General features: G+C 36.0%; 1 protein-coding gene, 1 long non-coding RNA gene and 1 pseudogene across 2 annotated transcripts in view; 2 read left to right on the forward strand and 1 right to left on the reverse strand.

Moving 5' to 3' along the window:
- The window catches only part of LOC127987694 (uncharacterized), a 2462016-nt gene that overhangs the window by 1075711 nt on the left and 1364032 nt on the right, over positions 1-22273 (forward strand). The gene's annotated exons all lie outside the window — the stretch shown is intronic.
- The window catches only part of LOC127987779 (uncharacterized), a 188456-nt gene that overhangs the window by 76831 nt on the left and 89352 nt on the right, over positions 1-22273 (reverse strand). The window contains exon 2 of the long non-coding RNA XR_008161379.1: positions 17146-17373. This is a non-coding gene — a long non-coding RNA (uncharacterized LOC127987779). The remainder of the gene's footprint in view (positions 1-17145; positions 17374-22273) is intronic.
- Positions 10917-17553, forward strand: LOC127987769 (protein NLRC3-like; annotated as a pseudogene).

Raw genomic sequence — 22273 nt, forward strand, 5'->3', positions numbered from 1 at the left:
AAATGGTTGCTCGCTCAAAGGTCCTGAATTAATTAGTTTTAATAATTGTCTTTCCATTTACCGTTTTTTTCTTCACTTATTGCATTATCTATGTTCTTGATACTTGAAGGTTACGCTGTTGTTACAAGTTACTCCTGTTGTATTAACACTACAAGTGCACTAAATGTATAAATTAAATAAGTGTTTTTCTATTTAATTTTTTACTTATTGTCTTACCTGTGGTCTTGATAGTTGTTTATCTAATTACCTTTTTATGTGTTACACTGCCCCTTTACTGGTTTTATATACCTTACTGTAAACTGTACACATTTACCTCAATGTGATGCACAAATAATGAGATACAGAATTGATCAATTTTGCCATTTATTGTTGTAACAGGTGGTATGCAATATGCATAACAATGATAATGCTGTTCATGCATACGCAACATTTAATGTAAGGCTGTGAAAACGATGAATAGCATCCAAAATAAAAGTAGTTTATTTAAGGTACATTTCTGTATATGTATATAAATGCACATACATACACGTGTATATCCCCCTCTTCACATGAACCCTGAGGTGATCTATCTGCCGTGTTTCCTCCACATCTTCTGCATCCAGCTGCGTCCTCTGGTGAATGCAGGTATTTTCACTTCTGCACACACGAGTCCAACACTGTCTCTGTCACATCCACCATCTGCCAACACCAAGTCTCCAGGTAATAGTTTATTAAGAAGGCCATTATTCTCAGCCACATGTTTGTCACTGACACAACCTCCCCACATGAAAGAGAGAGATCCTTGTGGTGTGATGCCAATGAGATACTTTAGGGTGAATTGCATTTAGTGAGATACAGTCTGTGTCAGCACACATCAGAAGAGAAGACATTGAAGAAGCCCAGTGTAGTACTTCACCTTTGCATCATCATCTTTAAAACAATCCTCATCCATTCTCTTTTGACATAGCTCCTCCTTCAGTCTCCGATTTCATGAGTAAAGATGAGACAAGGACTCGAACAGAAAGCAAAGGGCTTTATTGAATAATAAAGCAAAGAAAGAAAAAAAAAACGTAGGGCAGACATGAGAACAAACCGCTGAAAACACAAGACAAGACAAGAGTGTCCGGTGAGAAAATGAAAGTTCAACACACACGTTCACACAATAACAATATACACCAGTGTCAGGAATACTGACATAACCAGGAATAAACCAGACCAAAATGACAGTCCTGACATTAATAAAGTGTGCGGTGTAACAATGACTCCATTGCTAGTGGTAAAAACAACAACAAAAGTTAAACGTGTTTTGTTTATAACTTACCACGTATAACTTAATATTTCACTGGAATCTGACTTGAGGGGTTTATCAGTCTCTCAACAGTGACAAAAAGAGTACGAGTGTTATTTAAGTTACTGTTTATAAGGTTTGAGAAGAAATTCTGTCTAGCTGTGGCTAGTTTCACATTAAATGCACAAAGGATGTCTTTATAGATGCTATCGTGAATTTCAAATATCGTCTTTTCTGCATTGTCTTTTCATCGTCTGAACTGCTGTTGATCTTCTCCAAACTGATTTCTGTCTGTTTGTTTTCTTACTGACTATTATTGGAGCAATATCATCAATAACATTCTTAACTTTTGAGTTGAAGGAATCAAGGAGAATATCAACAGAGTCTGCAGAAATGCTTGGTGTTAAAGATATAGCCTCCATAAATAGTTCACTTGTGTTCTCGTTAATGCATCTCCTTCTGATAGAGACAGATCTAGATTCAGTGCTAGCAGAGATCAATATATCAAAGAAAATACAGAAGTGATCAGATAGTGCTATGTCTTTAATAACAGCTGATGAAATGTTTAGACCCGTACTGATGATTAAGTCTAGAGTGTGTCCATCTTTGTGTGTGTGTCCATCACACGCTGAATCAGGTCGTATAACACTGATAAATGCATGTAATTCACTAAATCTATCATGATCAAAGAACCTTTTGTGTTGGGATATATTTATATCTAATGTGGTTTGATCTGTTGTCTTGACAAACAGCTTCGACATCAGCATGTATATTATTAGATGAATGTGGTCAGTGTATCTTTTAGTAGTTTAAAGTCTTTTTTTTTTCTTCTGCTTATATGAACTAAACATTTTTACTTCCACTCCACACAAAATGCCATATGAAAATATGAGAGAGCACACAGTTACAACAAGTGATCTGTTCTGGATCCATAAAGCAGTTGGAGAATCTGTGAAATCAGTCTGAGAGGAGAAACTATTTGATCAGACACGAAGAACAAACCGACTGAAGACAGTTACAGGAGAAACCAGAGTCAAAGACTCTCAGGATCTCAGGATCAAACACTGCTTTAACACATTTTTAACATCTATATTTGGCTCAGCTTATTTCTGTTGAAAATGACAGCATTGATCTCCAGGAAGCTCAGAAGAGCTGATGATCTTGTGCATCAATGCTGAATAAATCGAGCGTTATTTAGCTGACAGGAGAGTTTGACTTCACTTTACTACAGAGCAGCCTCACATCAGCTCATCTGTCTCATCTCTCATTACTGATCCAGTTTGTCTCTTCATATCTGTGGACTCAAACCGCTCAAGATGTTTGACAGAGTTTGCTTCTGGTTGTGTTCGTGGCATATGCTTGGTGAGTTTGAAATGTGTATTTTTCTTTTTCTCTCAAATATGTGTGTTTGTTTTTCTAAATATCCTTTATATAAAAACAGTGAAGCTCAAACAGCAGCAGCTTTAGTTTCAGTCGTGACGTGATTCTCATCTGAAGAGTTTTCTGTGGATGAATTCAGCTCAAATCAACTTCAGTTCCTGTGTCGGCAAATGGGTTTTATTCAAAATCACCACGAATGTCGTTTTCGTTTTGTTGTTTGGATATTATTGGTCCAAGATTTCGGACAAACTCTGTTTGTGTTTGTTCTTCAGGTGTGTTACTGATTCAGATGAAGTGAAGTCAGTGTCTGTGATGGAGGGAGATTCAGTCAAAAGAGTTTTCTAACCTGCATTTGGGCCCAGACCCTGTTCTTTCTTCGGCGGTCTCTATCGCCCCGTGAGAGAATTCAGCCAGCAACATGGGTCCAGCACGACCCTCCCGAGGTAACGGCGTCCGATCACAAACCTGCCTGAAGAAACAAACATCTCATAAGCAGAAAGTTATCACATGCCTTGCGCGTGCACTTCCAGTCATGTGCACACACTCTCAAGTCTGCAAGTGTAGGTATTTGGACAGACCCTGACCTCCTTCTAATGTTACTGAATTCTGAGTCTTCTAAATAAACGTCCACAAAGCTATTTGCATAAAACACACCCAAAGCATCTCCATTTAAGGGCTTTATGAACAAACTTGTGTTTCACGCTTATAGTCTTTGCAGCTTTAGGGATCTTATCTATTCACGAACACCTTGTAACACTCCAGAGAAAAAGAAAACTTGAAATTGCATCATATCACCCCTTTAAGACCAAGTCGATTTCTCTGCCGTCTAGTCACAATCACTTCAGCTCACACCGAGTGGGACTTTAATTTCTGCAGTTTGGGGGAATGCAGAGATGTGATTATTGATGGGAAGCACAACATCCACATCTTTCACTATTGTAAGTTAATATTGTTAAATAGAGAAACAAAATCAATTTGAACTTTTAGCGTATTATTGAACTTGGACCTCATTATTAGTCCAGGGCCCTGCAGGGCTTAACGTGGCACTGCACACACACACACACACACACACACACACACATACACACACACACACACACACACACAAACACACAATCACACACCCTCATTCCCTCAATCTACTAATTGTGCACACAATTTAGAAACTGAGATAATGAATTAGCAAATTGAGGGAACAAAATAGTAACTGTCTTCACATTTTACTACATTGAGGGAATGAATAAGTAAATCATGCACACAATTTTTTAATGTTTTTTTTTTTTTTTTTTTTTTTTTTGCATGTCATGTGCAGGGCTCCATAAAATGTAAAGGGGACTCAGGCAAACACAAATTCGTAGTCAATATGGAGCTGGTCACAATTTTTTAGGGGGGCTGAGTATGACTGCAGTTCAGTTTTGAAACCATCAGATTTTTCATTTGATCCTGTTTGTGGAGGATATTTGTTCATATTTACTTCAATAATAATAAAACAAGACCTGACAAACCGTTTGTGTTTGTTCTTCAGGTGTGTTTCTGATTCAGATGAAGTGAAGTCAGTGTCTGTGATGGAGGGAGATTCAGTCTCTCTACAGACTAACACTGAACTACAGACAAATGATGAGGTATTCTGGACATGTGGACACTCAGAGACTCGTACAGCTGAAACTGATAAAGACACTGGAAGATTCTCCACATGTGATGTTCTTGATGAGAGATTCAGAGACAGACTGAAGCTGGATCATCAGACTGGATCTCTGATCATCACAAACACCAGAAACACAGACTCAGAAGTGTATGACGTAACCATCAGAAGTAGGAAAGAGACCATGTACAGATTCAGTGTCTCTGTTACTGTCTCTGGTGAGTCAGATTTACAGTGTTATTTCTGCTGATGGTCTTCGTAATAATAATTCACAAATAATAATTTATTTAAAATCACACGTTTATTGATGCATTTTTTGTTAAGTCTATTATTTTTCTTTTGCTCATTATTGTGGGGCTTCCCAGCTAGAATTTTTTTTTGTTCTAAACATGTTTATGCATTTAGCAGATGCTTTTTTTTTAGCAGAGGTTTTGATGTTTGTTTAAAAGTAATAATTTTAATAATTTTCTTTGTCAAACGAACATCAAGATTCAGTGTATGAATCTCAACAATGGTGACATGCTACATGCTGCAATGTATTCTGGGTACATCATACAAAACTCATCCATATCACCCAGAATGCATTGCGGCATGAAGCATGTTACCATTGTTGAGATTTGTACACTAATTATTGATGTGTCTGTGTGTCTAACCCTTCTGTGGTTCATGAACAATGTAATTTTAAAAGAACAGACAAAAGTCCATATGATACAAATCTGCAAGATCTTATGCATTGCTCCACATTTGCTGTAGACACTAATACTAAATCAATATCATAAATAAAACTCCAGATTAAATCAGTTGATCAGATCGTTTTATGGTGCAATTTTTAACATCAGCAAATAAACATCACTTGATGACATTTTTTTTCTCACTGTTTTTGCCATAACAAATATAGTTACATCAGTCAAACAATGAAAAGACTCAAACTGTCTAACTACTGATCACCATAATGGTGACGTCAAACTAAACGATTATGTTCAACAAACCACCAAAACCTGCGTTAATTAATACATGTGCAATAAGTGTATGTACACTATAAGTAGAAACTATGAACATATGAACATAATTTACACTAGTGCAATGGACAGTAAAAAAGTGCGTATAAAAATATTCTAGTGTGCAAATGGATTATTCGGTATTCTGGGATGAAAAGACAGTAGTGCAAGCAGTAGCAAGTGAACTGTTTTTTGCTTGTTTGTAAACCAGATGTAGTGATGAGGAATGGTGAGGAGTCTGTGTGTTTTGGTGTGTTTGGGAAAAAGCTGTTCCTGAGTCTGCTGGTCCTTGTCTGAAGGCTCATGAAGCACCTCCCAGAGAGCAGGAGGTTAAACAGTCTATGGTCAGGCTGAGAGGAGTCCTTAAAGGGTTAGTTCACCCAAAAATGAAAAGTATGTTATTAATGACCCTCATGTCATTCCTCGGTGAAACAATTCCTGACGCTGTGTGTTTGTTCTCAGATGCAGAAGCACCATTGCATTAATTATGCAGTTTTATCAAATGTAGTCATCTTCTTTACTAACTTCGGTGCATTTGTTTATTAGTACTGACAATTTGTTTTTATTTCACAAAAATGATGGCCAGAATTGAGGAAAAATTATTTGAGGAAGAGAGGACTGGGAAAAATCTGAAGTATTCAGTTACAGACTTTCAGAATCACAATTTCAGGAAGGTTTATTAGCATTACAGCTGGGTAAAAAACATTGATGTCTCAATTTTATATTGTATATATTTTATATTTATAATCTGACTGTGGTGCTCTCTATCTAATGCAGTGATGATCACGCAGTGTGTCTCAGTTCAAGTGAAGCGACAGCATGCAGCACTCTTGAAAGATCACGTCTTCCTCTGTTTTTAACACCAGTTACGGGCTACAGTGCCAAATAAACATGAATGAATGCCAAAGGGTCTGTAAACAGATACAGGACAATTTACTGACATGAATCCTGTCACATGTAATCGCTCAATCAGTGCTTCAGACGTACTTCACAAACAGCTCGTCAACAAGATGTCATGTTTCTCATCAAATCCATATTCAGAGATCATGAACTTGGTATTCAGCTAGAACATTACTTCTGGAGAGGAGCATTTTGATAAATAAATACACCATATTACATTCATTGTAATGTTTAATCAATATTTAATGTATGTTTAAATGTTTAAATAAATAAAAAAACAAGCAATCAAATCTAACAAAAGAGCAATGAAATATAAGTGCTATAACAAGTCTCAGTTAGCTTAACACAGTTAGCTTTATTTTAAATAATATAATAAATAAAAAGAAAACAGATAGAATAGAAAAAGAATAGAGCAAGCTAGTGTTAGACGTCTTTTTTTATTGTATAATAAATGAAAAGAAAATAGAATACAAAAAGATTAGAAAGGTAGTTAGATTTTTTAAGAATAGAATTAGAATAGTGAGTGTTAAAGTTAGAGGGTCAAATAAAGATGGAAGAGATGTGTTTTAAGCCGATTCTTGAAGATGGCTAAGGACTCAGCTGCTCGGATTGAGTTGGGGAGGTCATTCCACCAGAAGGGAACATTTAATTTAAAAGTCTGTAAAAGTGACTTTGTGCTTCTTTGGGATGAACAATCAAGCGACGTTCACTTGCAGAACACAAGCTTCTAGAGGCACATAAGTCTGAAGTAACAAATTTAGGTAAATGGGTGCAGAGCCAGTGGTAGTTTTGTAGGCAAACATCAATGCCTTGAATAAAATTTACAAATACAATTTAAACATTCAATGTTATAGTAGCAAGTAAGCTGCTATGTACCACATGCACATAATATATAATATAATATAATATAATATAATATAATATAATATAATATAATATAATATAATATAATATAATATAATATAATATAATATAATATAATGTAAATATTTGTGTCCATACTCAGTCCTAATTCTAATCCTATAACAGTTTGTCCAGTGAACTGTTGTACTTTAGGATAGTTGGTGAAATAATGGCAGTGAGCATTACTCAGGATGGACCTTTTTCATGGAGTGGATTTACAATTTCATTTCTTCCAGGAGATTAATAAAGATGAGCTGACATAACAGATGCAGACCTGCTAGATCGGACTGACGAGGTTTTCTAATTCAACTCACTTATGATTTGTATATACATATGTGTAGTGTATGTGTGTGTTACTCCTGGTTTTTATTTCTTTAGATTGAGACTGCAGACACTACAGCCTTGCTTGATCTTTCTGAAAGAATCGTAGCATGTAACATGTGATGAAAGGAAGACATTGTCAGGTGTAGTATCTGTGATTCTGTCCATCTGACTCTCCTCCTTTCTCTTGAATCCACACATCAGGGTTAGATGTTTTCATTATACTCATTCCTAGACTCTCATCTGCAGCTTTTTACAGGTTTTCCATTGTCTTGAGAAAAAATGAAATATATGGTGAATTTTAAGTGTAATTTCCAGACCTGAAAAAATATATAGTCAGTTTTGATAGTCAGTGTAATTTCATTTTATTAATTTTTTTCTAGTTGAGCATTTTTATAGTATTTAAACACCTATGTCTGTAAAATAATTTACAAATGCTTTTTCATTCTGACAGAGATTAATGTTCCATACTTAGCCTTTTGTTTCAAACAAGCACTTTTATTAAGTTAAAGATAATTTATCTTTTTCCTGGATGTATTATTTGGTGTAGTGCTGTTGTTCTGCATTCGTCTGTGTGAATCCTCTCAATGCTGCAGCAAATGTGCAGAGGATTGGAAATCTGTGTCTCCATCATATGATGAAACAAAATCAGCCTTTATTTCAGCCGTTATTTGTTCCTGCTCACTTTACAAAAGTAAGTGTTGTTGCTTGCATTTTAGTTTTGTCATGATGTCTTTTGAGTCAGAGCAGAGAGGGCTTGTGGAAAAGACTGAAGATTGGGATCACTTCACACTTTTGAATAGAAACTTGTTGTAGGAAACCTCTAAAACAATTGTAAAATAGTATATTAGGGGCACTTTAAAAATGTGAGGTATTGTCAGTCCAGGTTCAGAGACTGTTAACACAAGTAAGGTTGCAGACATAGATGTGTGTGTTTTCTGCAGAAGAAGGGAGCAGCAGTAAGGAGAGCAGGGTTGAAGATGACAGCGAACAGCTGGATAAAACAAACTGCACTAAAGGAGATGCAGAACAAGACAAGATTTCATGCAGTGGATTACTGCTCAGGGACATGTCCCCATTACTTCTGCACATTTGATCCTGACTGTCCGCTTCGATATGGTCAGCAGAGTTTCTGCTTGTCTCTAGTAAATGCATGTTCCTGTACTGTAACCTACACAGCAGCTAGAGACAAACACAGAGTTGCCAAATTGTTCCAAACTCTATTCAGATGTGAAAAAACTGTGCTTCAATAGACAGTAAGCTTCAGACCAAAATAAATTCATTATGCTGTTCAGTCTTTATGCTTTTATATTTGATGAAACAAACTCCCGACAAAGCTAGTTCAGTTCTTTGACAGAGATATTAGGACCAGTTGAATTCAGCAGATGTTCAAGAGTCCTCCATCCATCTACACTCAAAGCACATTCAGATTCTGGAGCAACAGCTTCAATATCTTCACAGACATCAGAAGTAGCTGCTACGTCCCTGTCTAGATCTGGCTCTTCGATGTCCTGAAGGTATAGCGGTATATAAATCAGGATCAGGAGAGACCAAGGAGTGGAGAATGAACAGACGGCCAGGTTCATGTTTTCTTCAAGAGGCACTAACCGAGGAAGTCTCAGATCCGGCAAAAGTGTCCATAATCAAAGGTCAAGTACAACTGTCTAAACTTGTAAAATGAAAAGAAGTTCAATGAAACTTCAGTAATCTGTAGGTAGCTTTTCAATGTTACTTAAGTAACCAATTATTGATTAATAATAAATAAAATATTTTTTCACTGCTTTGCTTTTTTAACCTAATTTTTTTTATTTTTTTTATTATAATATCCAAGCCAAAAGTGAAAAGGCAGTCAAAATGCTTTTCTTATTTTAAATGTATATATGTTATGTATATGTTAAAATACCTTATTTATCTGTGATTCGTGTCGATGTGCACAAGAGAAAGGGGTCCTCGAAAGGGAGTACGTCCTCCAAAAGATGCCTTTTCAGAATTTGCTGCAGAATAGAGGGACAAAATGTGCTTAAACTGATTAACATTAGATATTAAACAATTATAAAGTAATTTGAATCATCTAACTTTTTTGCAAACATTAGAAACATTTTAAAGTAAGTAGTATAAATGAGTACACCTGACCACATCTGAACATATAAAACATGTCCTAGATATAAAGATTCATTTCTAAACTGAGTTTCAGAGGGGTGTGATAATTCATGCTGTGTACTGTAACCTTTCAACAGGATGAAGTGCTGAAACCCTTTCATACTGCATTTAATGGAAAATGAATGAAACTGACAATATATTAAACTGACAAAGAGTGATAACAAAAAGCTTACACAACAACTCTTTAGAATCATTGTGACAACTATTTAATGGACACTTTTCACATTTCTGTAGTTATCAGAACTGATATAATTGTGTCTGGGTAAACAGAGATACTGTTTAGTGGAAGTATAACGTTGGTGGTAATGTAGCGGGATATAACTATGTGATATATAAAATAAAATAAAAACAATCAGAAAAAATCTCTTCTTTATCAAAGTGATTTTGCCATCATATGGACAAAATTTAAAGCATAAGCAACACTTTATTACCACATTCAGTGTTATAGAAAAGTACCACCATGACAACAATTTGAAACCAGAAATGCGTCATGTAACTGTAAGAGTAAATAATATTTATAATAAAAAATAATAATCAGTACTATGCACCCATTTGTAAGGAAGGATGTAAATGAACTAATTACTCTAGCCAATGCTGTCACGTCACGGGACAATCATGTTTGGGTCAAACTGTAATACTCTGTAATACTCAATGGGAAGGTACTGCCTAAATTTCTGCCGTACTCATTGAATATCTGTCCATGTGAGAACAGATAAAGGTAGATCTCTCTCATCTCTCACACTTTTTACAGTCTAATGATTGAGATTCAAGTCTCAAACAAGATCTTTCTTCTGTGTTCCTGGGGTTTATCTTCATCAGATCCAGAAATGTCTCTGTCTAAAAGCACATATATCTACATCACAGCAACCAGAGATGATAAATTCAGATAATAAGATGAAAATAACTGGACATTTTCTATTTTTATGTAGAAACTGAAAGTTCATTATAATTAATGGAGTTCTGAACTAAATCAGTGAATCATACATTGCATATATCTTAATTATTCATCATAACCTACAGAATAACTGAATAAATCCTTCAATCTGAATTCATAGACTATTGCTGTAATGAAAGAAATGTAATTATGTTTCTTCAAATAAAAACAGGACTGTATATAATTCTGTTATATAGCATATAATCATTATCTTTCAGACTGATATGTTTGTCTTGGATTATTTGATATGATTTGTCTGTCATTATTCATTAACCCTTCAGAGTAGTCAAATGTAGCAGAATGAGGTGAATGGAGCAGATTGAGAGGGAGAATGTGAAGAAACAGCAGGTGGCGCTAGTGCACTGTTTTAGTTTGGGATCTGCTGTTAGAAGGAAGAAGAAGGAGAAAGCAGGTGTGTTTGTGCTTCACATTCCTGTCCAGTTGGTGGCGCTGATGCACGAGATCTGTTGTTAACTGGACTTTGATTTTCTCCAAGATGAAGTCGTGTCAGGTGACAAACATCAATCGTGAAGATCGCACAGGTGTTTAACAGCGATCACAAACCGGAAGTGTGTGAAAGACTTCTGGATTCTGTTCCTGCAGCACAAGATCGTCTGAACTACTGCAAGTAAGTCTGAATACTTTCACCATTACACTTATTTAGGAGAATGATGAACGCATTTCAGAGCTGGATGAAGCGTGATTTGTTCAGTTATAACTTATACCTGTCTGTCGACGAATAATAAACCACCGAGAAACAGACAGATATTAATAAAAACAAGCCGTTTAAAGATGATGAATGTTAAAACATTTTTACAAGTCTTTAAAAATAAGCAATCAGAATAATTCCAAAAGTGGTTTTCATTTCCTCCTTGTTCCATTTTAAGTCGCGAAACCGAACGTATTCTGAGGTCAGATCAAACCTGTTCTTCCGGATAGAGAGACGATAAACACGAGCAAAACAAATCTTCTTTTAAACTTCTTAATGATCCGATAGTAATGTGTATGTAAATAAAGACGTGTGTTGTGAGTGATCTGAAGAGATTATTACATGGCAGTATATTTGTAGCAGATTTTATTTGTATATTGATTGCTTGATAACTCAGAGATTCAGCACTAGTTATTTTCTTCATCATTTGTTCCTCTGAACTCTCATGATCTTGATCTCATTGTCATGTCCAGGTCATGATGAGCATCTGATCGTCTTCAGAGACACAAAGATCTCAGTGTTGAGCTGTTCATCTGCAGTATGTCAGAGAAGAGAGGAAAGATGAGTCTCTCACACAAACAGAGGTAAGACTGAGTCTGTTTTCAGAGAAAAACAACAACTCTTTTCAACAAGCAGTGTTTACTCTCACTATTGTCATGTCAAATGATTTGCAAAACAAAGCAGAACTTCCTCTAAAGGTGCTTAGATTGTCTCGGGTTAAAAACAGCTAAAAACCTGTTAAATATCTAATATACAGGAATATTTGGGGAAGTCGTGGCCTAATGGTTAGAGGGTTGGACTCCCAATCGAAGGGTTGTGAGTTCTAGTCTCGGGCCGGACAGAATTGTAGGTGGGGGTAGTGCATGAACAGCTCTCTCTCCACCTTCAATACCATGACTTTGGTGCCCTTGAGCAAGGCATCGAACCCCCAACTGCTCCCCGGGCGCCGCAGCATAAATGGCTGCCCACTGCTCTGGGTGTGTGCTCACAGTGTGTGTGTGTGTGTGTGTGTTCACTGCTCTGTGTGTGTGCATTTCGGATGGGTTAAATGCAGAGCACAAATTCTGAGTATGGGTCACCATACTTGGCTGAATGTCACTTTCACTTTCACTTCACTTCACTTCACTTAAATCCTGTACAATCCCAGAATTAAAATGTTTTTCACTTTACTTTCATTTAGTGAATAGAAAATGTAAATAATATGGTAACTATAGCAAGTCAAAATAATCATTGCAAACTGAAGTATCTTTTGCTGTAAAGTGTTAAATGAACTAAAATGAGTAATAATTTCTTCTGGCTCAAGTTGTAGAGCATTGCTTCAGCAGCGCAAGGTTGTGGGCTCGATTCCCAGGGAACACATGTTAGGAGAAAATGTTAGCCTGAATCCAATCTTTTTATTTTATTTTATAAAAATAGCATTGAATGGCTCAAAATATTACGGATAGGCCTATAAATATAATATTAAGGTTAGATAATCCACAAACTAATTTCAGAAGTAATCTCAGTGATTTGACTGAAGCCATGTCTGTAATTATTTAATATAACACACTGAATTCCTGAATTCCTTAATTTTGCCTCATATAACAAGTCTGTGAAGGGCATCATTGCATTAATAAAACCGGTACTTATACTACAGCAAAAAAAAAAACAAAAAAACAAAAATCTCATTCAGTCTCATTTATACTACTCTCCGTAGATTTCATCCAAAATTTTTACGTAGGCACAAAAGCTAGATTTTGCCCAAAAGTTTTCAGATTTATAAAACCATGGGCACACCAGAACCTGCACAAACATCTCTATAAATCCCAGTCAGGTGAAGATTGTGCGTACGTGCATCTCCACCTCGTGTCCTCACCAAAATCACCATTTATGGAGCTTACAACACCTTGTTTTACTATTCATAACCTCATCTGCATATCATTTACATGTGAATTCCCCTTGCACGTGACACCATGTGTAACACAGAGACATAGGGAAATGGTATCCTTGCTATGTTTTAGAATAAATATAAATTAAAATATCCATAAAAACAAAATGGTTTCAAATAGTTCTCAGATATTTTAGATGATCTCATTCTTTTACATTGGCCAAATAATTTTGGATTATTTCAAATTAAATATATGCAGTTTGGCTGATAAGATAAACATATTTTAGCAAGTTTAGTGGAAACCGATAAACGTATATTCATTGCAGCGTATTGTCTGATTCGACGTCGTCACTGACAAAGTATTGTAAAAAGGAAACCTGCAAATCTTACCGTTTTCTCCTAGTTATGTCCTCCCAATATAGTGGAATTTTCATAATGTTGTAGAGACGACTTTACACAACATTAACACCTCCGTGCAGCTGTGGTTGTACAGTAATCCAGCAGTGTTAGCCATAATATTGCAGTAAGTGCGCGTCATCCATCATTGTTCTCGCTAAAATATTTCTCATAACATGTGATCTGACTCTGTAGTTTAGTTTAAAGATTAATTATTGAGCACCTATAGCACTCCTCGCTTTAATAAAAATAACGTCACAGGAAAATGGTTTATTGTAAATGAAATTATGCAAGTATGTTGTTTGTAAAATTATTTAGGCCTAATTTCAGTGTTAATCTCTTTTAATGCGAGTGGGATATTTAATGTAAATGTGTATGTCAACATGAAAACATAGTTTAGAGTCATCGTTTACTTCATTAATTTTCTCACTCCATGAAAAAGAGTTTGTACGCATGGTTTATAATGTTCGTACGGTGCGTACATATTTATGGCAAGTTTATTTTTTATAAAACCCGATATGTGTGTGTAAAAAAAATCTGTATGCAATTTCTGTGCTTATTTTGTGTGTACGCAACATTTATAAATGAGACCCCTGGTCTGTATTCTGTAGATATGAAGCCAGAAGAGATGTGATCCAGCTTTCATTAAAGATCAACTCTTGCTTGTAGAGATTAAGACATGATACAGTAGTGTCCCAAATCAAAAAGATCCCACTTGTCATTCGTTTTAGATGACAGGTTTACATGGTCTTGAAGGATGATGCAGATGAATTTGATTTTGATTAGTTGGTTGATATAATGGAAGGGCTGCATCAGAAGTGTATTTGTTGAGAAAGTGAACGATGCTGAAGCTGTAAATAATGAAAGGATGGGTGAGTGTTGAAGCTGGGGTCTGTGTCACTATTGCTAGAGAAGATATAAATGAGGAAGGTGAGAGAAGTGAGACGACTGAGGAGAATGAAGCTGAATGTGGGACAATGGTAGAAATGAAGCTTGTGTTAGATGAGGATGATACTGATGTGACAGAAGAGAGCTTGGACTCTACTGTGATGGAAGGGGACTTATACTTTCTCTCTTTTTTTTGCATTGCGATATTGTAGTTTCTTTTTTGAATCTATTAAATTGATTGTATCAAAGTTTTAAAAATGCTTCCACTATCTTCTTTGTGTCATCAGTGTAAGATCAGGATCACATGTGTCCAGCTCTGTGTCTGTGAAGAGTGACTGCTCAAAAGGTGAACCACCGGAGTTCAGTGAGAAAACCCCATCAGCTACTGAAAGGTATTTCATGTGTTTGTATTATGGCACTAGCTAATTTCTCCACTGGGATATTTGTGATAGAAATTAACTTAATAAAACAATAGATTGCAGAACAATATCTGCTTTCCTTTTCATTGAAGTCAGTCTGGAGCTTCTTTCCAGTAATACAGTTACACAAGCAGCAGCAGCAAGTCATAAATTCACCATAGAAACATGAATATCTTTCCATCTTTCTATTATTTGTGTCAATTGTTTTTTCCTTATAGGACAGAAAAACTTACATTTGTACTTGAGTAGAACCTTCTCTTTAAAAGAATTAACTTATAGCTGCAGCATTAACACCTGGTGTTTGCTCTTTGTGTTTGATTAAAAAAATATAGATTTGTTTAATTGTCTTAACCACATTTAATTTTATTCTCCATTTTAACAGTCTGCATTATGAGACATTAGATACAGACTTCCAGATTAACAGGAACCGCAATAATTTCACAGACAAACTACAAGGAATCTTCCAGGTGAAAATAATATTAAATGATTATACTTATAACAAATAAAATGGTTATTGGACAATGTTTATGGTTTCTTTTACAAATATTTTTAGTTATGGATCATATATTTTGGACCAAATTAATGTGGATTTGGTTTAATTTTGTTCTTTGTTTATAGGATCTTGAGAAAAAAATAATCACATTTCTAAGAAATGAGCTAATCATATTTAAGAAAATACTACAAAATGAAGACATGCAATACTTTGTGAAGGACTTTAATGAGAACAGATGCAGAATGAAAGAAGCAGCTCTTGATCTCACGCTCTACTTCCTGAGAGAGATGAAGCAAGATGAAGCTGCTGATACTCTAGAAGGTAAGAGACTCCAGTGCTGTCAATTAATAATTTTATTTATAATTATAATTCCTTTAGACTTCCACATTCTGTTCTGAACATAAACCCAGAGACGTAACAATCTTTTATTTCTGTGTTTAGATGAGCTGTCCTTCATTCATCAGCTAAAGTGTAGCCTAAAGAAGAAGTATCAATGTGTGTTTGAAGGAATTGCAAAGCAAGGAGACTCTACACTTCTGAAGAACATCTACACAGATCTCTATATCACTCAGGGTTGTAGTGAACAGGTCAATACTGAACATGAGGTGAGACAGATTGAAGTTGCTTCCAGACGTCATGAATCACAGGAGATACAGGTTGAGTGCAAACATTTGTTTGAAGCACCTGAACAAGACAAGCAGATCAGAACTGTACTGACAAAAGGAGTTGCTGGCATCGGAAAATCAGTCTCTGTGCAGAAGTTTGTTCTGGATTGGGCCGAAGGAAAAGAAAATCAAGATATCAGCTTCATATTTCCTCTTCCATTTAGAGAGATGAACTTAAAGGAGAAAGACAAACTAAGTTTGATGGACCTTATAACTCAGTTTTTCCCAGAGACAAAAGGACTGAACCTTACAAGAAGAAATCAGTTTAAAGTCTTGTTCATTCTTGATGGATTGGATGAATGTCGACTTCCTGTAAACTTTAAGGATAATGAGACGTGGTCTGATGTATCATCACCAGCCTCTCTGGATGTTCTCCTGACGAACCTCATCAAGGGAAATCTGCTTCCTTCTGCTCTCATCTGGATCACCAGCAGACCAGCAGCTGCCAGTAAGATTCCTCCTGACTGTATCGACCGGCTGACAGAGATACGAGGATTCAATGATGCACAAAAGGAGGAGTACTTCAGAAAAAGATTCACGGATGAGAATCAGGCCAAAGAAATCATTGATCATGTTAAACAATCAAAGAGTCTCTTTATCATGTGCCACATCCCAGTCTTCTGCTGGATTTCAGCCACTGTTCTCCAGAACATTTTAGAGGAGAAAAGAAATAATGTTGTGAAAAACAATCAGGCTGATGATGTCTCCAAAACACTGCAGGAGTCAAATACTGAAGACACTCCTAAGACTCTGACACAAATGTACACACACTTTCTCAGATTTCAGATCCAGCAGAGCAGACGAAAGTATGATGGAGAACATACACCAGATGTTTCCTGGGATAAAGATGCCATCTTTTCACTGGGGAAACTGGCATTTGATCAGCTGGAAAGAAACAATGTGATCTTCTATGACACAGATCTAGAAGCCTGTGGTATTGACGTCTATAAGGCATCAGTGTACTCAGGCATGTGTACCCAGATCTTTAAGGAGGAAACAGGGATCACTCTTGGTACCATGTACTGCTTCGTTCACTTGAGCATTCAAGAGTTTATTGCAGCCCTTTATGCACATCTGTTTATAGACATGAAGAAGAAAAGTATATTTGTTCGTGAGTCTGCAAAATGGAAATATAAAAGTAAAACCATGATTGATTTGCTCAAGACTGCAGTGGACAAGGCACTAGAGAGTGATAATGGACACCTGGATCTTTTTCTTCGATTCCTCCTTGGTTTGTCACTCCAGTCCAATCAGAGACTCTTACAGGGTCTGTTGACACATGAAGAAGACAATGAGCAGAGCAAAGAGGAAATAGTTCAGTACATCAAGCAGAAATTAGAGTCTAATCTGTCTCCAGAGAGATCCATCAATCTGTTCTACTGTCTGAATGAACTGAACGACCAAACTCTGGTGAAAGACATTCAGACCCACCTTAACAAAGGAAGTCTCTCATCTGCTGATCTTTCACCTGCCCAGTGGTCTGCTTTGGCCTTTGTGTTGTTGACATCAGACGAGGAGCTGGAGGAGTTTGATCTTCAGAAATTCAAGAAATCAGACGAGTGTCTCATTTGATTATCAGCAGTCATCAAAACCTGCAAAAGAGCTCTGTAAGTTATTTAATATATTTTGTCATGTTTTGTTCTCATCTTAAAATTGCATTAATCTACATTGATACTACGGGTGAAACGGTTCAACTTTTTCACGGTTCGGTTTGTATCACGGTTTTATGGTCACGGTTTCGGTACAGTTCGGTATGTGCTATGTTTATGGAAAAACTATACTTTCAAACAAAAGTAAAGAAAATAGGAATATTCTAACTACAAACAGCACAAATAAAAACAATGGAGATACAAATAAAATATTTGTATTAGATACAATTGTGATTTTTCAAGGCAAGGCAAGTTTATTTATATAGCACATTTCGTACACAATGGTAATTCAAAGTGCTTTACATAAAAGAAAGTAAAATAATCATGAAGGACAAAAATAAAATACATTTTTAAAACTTTGAAAATGACTTAAAAATTGACTTATTAAAATGAATTTAAAACAGAAATGGAAAATGATTTTACATAAAATTCAGTTAATATGTAAAATACAGTGCAATCAGTTTTGACATTGCACAGTGCTCATTCAATAAATGCACAGCTAAACAGATAAGTTTTGAGTCTAGATGTAAATGTGACTAGTGTATTAGCACATCTGATCTCTTCTGGAAGCTGATGCCAACTGCGGGCGGCATAGTAGCTAGAGGCGGACTCCCCTTGTTTTGTGTGAACCCTTAGTATTTCTTCCTGACTCGATCCTAATGATCTGAGTGCTCTGTTAGGTTTATATTCAGTGAAAATATCTGTAATGTATTTCGGTCCTAGGTCACTGAGTGGCGCAAGGCGCAGTGCAAGTGTGATTGCTAGTTTCAGTCCGGCGCTGTTCGCATTTTCCCGTCCAGCGTCACACAGTGTGCATTGACTTTGCTTATTACACACAGGGATGTGCATCACACAAATATGCCAAATATTAAAAACAAAAGGATTACAATGAAAATATTATGATTGTGTAGGCTACATAAATATAAAAATGTAATGAAGAATAGTCATTGCGTGTAATAGAATTGGGCTACCTATTTGATATTCAGCCTATTACAACTAATAATGATGAATGAAATTGGTGAATTAATTGAACAATTGTGCCAATACACACACACATTTATTAACTGACTCATCGCGCGGAGCTCTGGTGGATTCCTGCTTGTCCTGTAGATGATCTGCTCGCACACTTTAACTTTGCGCACGAGCAGATAGCTTTTTTCGCTTGAAGTGTTCAGCTTTTCCGACAACAAATTCCACCATGTAAATAGAGACCCGCCATGGCGCGAGTGCATCTCACTCTTAAAGTTAATGGGAGATGACACTCTGATTGGTTTATTGAACGTTACGCCCATTACTTATTAAGAGAATAGGGACAACCCATTCCAAAAATGCTCCCCAGCGCATTGAACCGTTTTCCGTCGTTAAAAAGGCAAAAGTAGATTTGGACATGTCCTGAGTGCACCTGCGCTGTGCGCTTTTACCCTTTGCATTTAGATCATTAAAATAGGCCCCATAGACCAGTAAAATTACTTTTAAAATCAATCCTAAACCAGTAAAATTACTTTAAAATCAATCCTAAATGTAACTGGAAGCCAGTTTAAGGACCTGAGGGCTGGTTTGATATGCTCAGATTTTCGGAGCAGGATATTGAGGGGAGTGTCAAACCAAGCAGTGACGAGGAGAGTGAAACATGTGTGCTGAACACTGCCCTATATTATTATTATTATTTTTATAGGTAGCCTGTTTTTTTTGCACGCATTTTTGGCTATTTTTCTCTTCGATAATTTGCAGATGTCGGTGCATACCTACACTGAACAAAATTATAAACCCAACACTTTTGTTTTTCCCATAAAATCATGTGACATCAGGATGTGACGTTTAATGTATGAGTTGAAAACGCTAGGCATGTTAACTTTCACTTAAGGTGGTGAACAATCTCCGCTTCAGCGCAGAAGTGAGGAACTAGCGGATCTCTCCTTCATTACAATTGGCAATTTTTTTTCTTTCCGCAAACGTTGATCTGCCTTCAAAACACCTGGTAAAAGAGTCATGCGATAACATGCATTATCACTACAACACACCCTTTACAGCATTAGTTCTGGCTTTTGTTCACACAGAGCTCGTTCCGGGACTGAACCCGGTAATGTTATTAGGTCCCCAAACCTGGATCAATCCCAGGATGTATTTGCCTTTACACAGAATGGGAACTGGCAATTTACTGGATTCAACGTTCCGTGTGAAAGGTTCTTTAGGCTGGCCACAATAAAAAAGCCACTCTGAAATGTGCAGTTTTACTGTATTGATTATTCGGGGAGTTGGGGCTGGCTGGGTGTCTGAAAACCAGTCAGTATCTGGTGTGACTACCATTTGCCTCACACAGTGCTACACATGTCATTCTGATAACTTTCCGCTATCCCATCATCTTTATTTTACTAACTTACTGCATGCAGAAGGTGACCCAGCTGACCTCATCAGAAAAAAAACTTAACACTATATGCAGTTCAACTTCTTAAACTACTGCTTTAAAGAAGATATACTCTTGCATAACCTCAATGCATAAATTATTAACCACCACAACTCCACCCCAAGAAACTCATCAAGATAGAGCAGCACTTTTAAATATATAACTCATTGCCATTAATGATATAAGCCTATAATTAATTTAAATTTAAGTTTTATTCAAGCATGCTAGTTTGTTTTTATATATAAAATTTGAATCAATAACAGAAAATGCACTGCATATATTAGAATTGTAATCTAAAAACAATTGGTATAAATTTTTTTATATTTATCAAATGCATTTCATGTATCGATCCGTGATTTTATTTCTCTTTTAGGCTAAATGATTGTGGCTTAACAGACAAAAGCTGTCCAGCTCTGGCTTCAGTTCTTGGATCAGATACCAATCTGAAAGAGCTGAACATGAACAATAATAATCTGCAGGACTCAGGAGTGAATCTGCTCTGCACTGGACTTAAGGATATAAATTGCAAACTAGAGATACTTAGGTAAGTTTTGTGACAATCAATAGTTTTTTATTAGAATTCAGATCCATCTGTTAACATGGACCTAGATAATTTGCCACAGAATTGAGGACAGAATTACTTCAGCTCAGTGAAATATGCAGGCTTTAATTCCAGCATAAACTCTACCTTCCAGTGCCCTCATTTATCAACAGTGTATACTCACAGATGTGTGTGTAATGTGTGCGCACAATGCGGATAAGAGATACTCCACTCCAAAATGAAAATTAACCCCCATGTCGTTCCAAACCCGTAAAAGATTTGTTCGTCTTTGGAGCACAATTGAATATATTTTGGATGTAAACCTGGAGGCTTTAGACTGCCAAGTAAAACAGCAATGTTGAATAAGGGTTGAATAATTGTGACATAGCTCTGTTATTAAAATCTTATAACTTCAAAATAATACATTATAAGATTATATATTGACATTATGACTTAATTTATGACTTTTAACCCTCTGGAGTCGATTAACGCGGATACGCGTTATGAGTCATTTTCTCCTGATAACCCCGAAAATAACTTAAATTACACTTTCAGTTTTAATCGTACAGATAAGAGCAATACATCAATCAAATCTGTAAAGGGTCTACTTTTTTTGGATACAGACATAACAACAAAATTTTGTGCACTTATAAAATAAAGATAACAAACAAGGTGTGCTGTCTGCAGCCTTTGTCTCTGCTGATCGTCATTAAAATGAACTTTAACTCAGTGAATACTCAACGAAGAGACATGAGAGAGAGATCTATAGAAAGCCTGACATGTCTACTTTTAAACTAAACAAGTGCCGCTGAAAACAGATATTCTGTGATAAAGTAATCCATATAAAAACAATGCAATGTCCGTTTTTCAATTCTCCCTTCATTATATCTAATGTGACCACGCCCCCACGCTGAACGCGCTATTCAGATTCAAACTGAAGCGTGCGGCTTGAATATGCCCACACAGAAGAAAAAGCAGCGAGACTGTTCTTCAAATTCTTTTATTTTACTGTTTGCTTCGCAATGAGAGGAATAAGACATAAATCACCCCAAAAAGATGTGATGTGGTTGAGGATTTGAGAAATGGATTTCCTCAGAAAAAAAAGAATGAAGCACTTTATTCAGCAGAGATCATAAACATGAGTAAGTCTCTTTTTATTGATTATGTACTAGTTTTCACATAACGTGTAAACATTTTACTTGTTAGACTTTTTCCAAACTATAATTCCGGACTAAATGTATAATCAAGTGAAATATTATGAAGTTTCAATAACAATATACAATACTATACCATTCAAAAGCTTAACCATTTACCATTCAAAATAATATAAATGTAACAAATAAATGTAACTGTAACAAATGTAACACAATGCTGTTATTTTGATTTATTCCCCCTAAAAAACCTGAAAAATACCCTCAGCTCTTTTCAACATTAATAATAACAATAAATGTGTTTTTTTTTTGTTTTGTTTTTTTTGTAGAAAATTTCTGAAGGATTGTGTGACTGGAGTAATGATGCCAAAAAAATAGTTTGAAAGTCAGCTTTGATTGTTCTAATAAACTGTTTAACTGCTCCCCCAAGTGGATATTAAATTATGTTGTGGGATAATTCAATATATTCTAAATAAACTACAAACATACAATTATATACATTTATTTTGTTCTCACATTCTTTCTTGTAACTCCTCCCTCTCAGTGACACACAGCTGACTGAGAGGCTCATTATGCAGCTCATTAT

This window comes from Carassius gibelio, chromosome B22 (assembly GCF_023724105.1).
Source record: "Carassius gibelio isolate Cgi1373 ecotype wild population from Czech Republic chromosome B22, carGib1.2-hapl.c, whole genome shotgun sequence".
Lineage (NCBI taxonomy): Eukaryota > Metazoa > Chordata > Actinopteri > Cypriniformes > Cyprinidae > Carassius > Carassius gibelio.